Genomic DNA, 1,721 nt, shown 5'->3' on the forward strand with positions numbered 1-1,721 from the left:
ATTTTCCTTTAGGTAAAAATTATCTGTGCCAGAAAAGCTTTCACCAGGTCATTTTTCTAAACAAGTTCATACTAGAATTAAATATTTGATATTTGTTGCTAATTTAAAATGTCAAATTACCTCATTTATTGTTAGAATAAATGGGGTAATAAAATGATCTCCTCTCTGTAAACCTACAGAATTTTAGTATGCATTTGAGTCAATCCTTTAAAAAAAAAAATCGAGGTATCATGGAAGATACATGAAATATATTATAACTTTTTGTTCAAGTTCAGAGTATTAGAAGTAGAAAGGTGCGGGATTAATTACCAGTTCTGCCATTTACTTGATTGGTTGCTTTGAACAACATCCTTAATCACTCTGAGCCTCAATTTCCTCTTCTGTAAAATGGAGACACTAACATCTACCTCTTAGAGTTGTATTGATTAAATAAGGTGAGTATGTAAAGGATTTAGCATACCCCAATGACACTTAAAAGCTAATATTTTAAGAAATAATTAGTGTTTCCACAACTTCCTTAAGTAGTATTTAATTTATTATTATTTTAATTTTTTCATGACCCACATTTGTTAGTATTTTCATATTAATAGTTCATAATAATGGTGATAACACGCATGTTTTCTTCTTAGTGACTTTGAGAAAATGCTTCCAGAATATATAATTTACATAGTTATCATTTTTAAAGTAGTGTGTGTTTTCTACTTTTTTGTGTTTTTAAATCAATGATAGATGGTGAATTACATAAAATGCCTTTTTAGCATATACCAAAGTGATCTTTTTTTTCCTATTCCTTGGCCAATTTGATATGGTGAATTAAATCATAAGATTTGAAAAATGTTAAACTATTTTTACATTCCTGAGATGAACTGCATTTGGTCATGGTAAATTGTTATTTTAATACAATACTGGATTGTTTTTTCTCATATTTATTTAGGATCTTTGCATAAATATTTATATGTGAGATTGGTCTGTTTTATTCTTTCTGCATTATCTCTGCCTAGTTTTGGATAAGTATTATGAGTCTGTAAATAGCATTGCTGCATATTCTTTCTCTATGGGGGATTGGAACAGTTTAAATAGAATAGAATAGTGATTAGCTTACTCTTTGAAAATGCAATCATTTTGAAATTATCTGAGTCTGAAATTTTTTAGGAATAGTTCTTGGCTCTTTGAATCCTCTTCATTCTCTATTTCCCTCTGGGACTCCTATTTCAGACCTTCTAATTTTATCCTCCTTATTTGTAGTAGTTCTTCAAATTTTCTATCAGCTTGTTCCAATGGAAGTAATTCTTTCATCATCTAAGCTTAATTGCTGTTTAATCTGTCTATTGAATTTTTAATTTTAATTTTGGTAACTTTTTATCTTTTCCAGAAGTTCTATTTCATGATTTTAAATTAATTTGCTTTCCTCCACCTTTTTAAAACCTGTGTATGCAATGATATAACTACCACACAAATTTCAGATCAAGATATAAAACATGTCTATCACCCTAGATTTCCTCCTGTCCCTTTTGAGACTGTAAATACTCCTTATGAGAGCTAACTCTATCATGACTTACTTCATCATCAGTTTGTTTGCTTGCTGATGAGCTTTGTATGCATGGAATCACACAGTAGGTACTCTTTAGTGTCTGCCTTCTTTCGCTCAATGTAGTATATGTGAGATTCGGCCGTGTTGTTTTATATACCAGTAATAGTATTTCATTGTGTGAATAAACCAC

Source organism: Hipposideros armiger, unplaced genomic scaffold (assembly GCF_001890085.2).
Source record: "Hipposideros armiger isolate ML-2016 unplaced genomic scaffold, ASM189008v1 scaffold_904, whole genome shotgun sequence".
NCBI classification, from domain to species: Eukaryota; Metazoa; Chordata; class Mammalia; order Chiroptera; family Hipposideridae; genus Hipposideros; species Hipposideros armiger.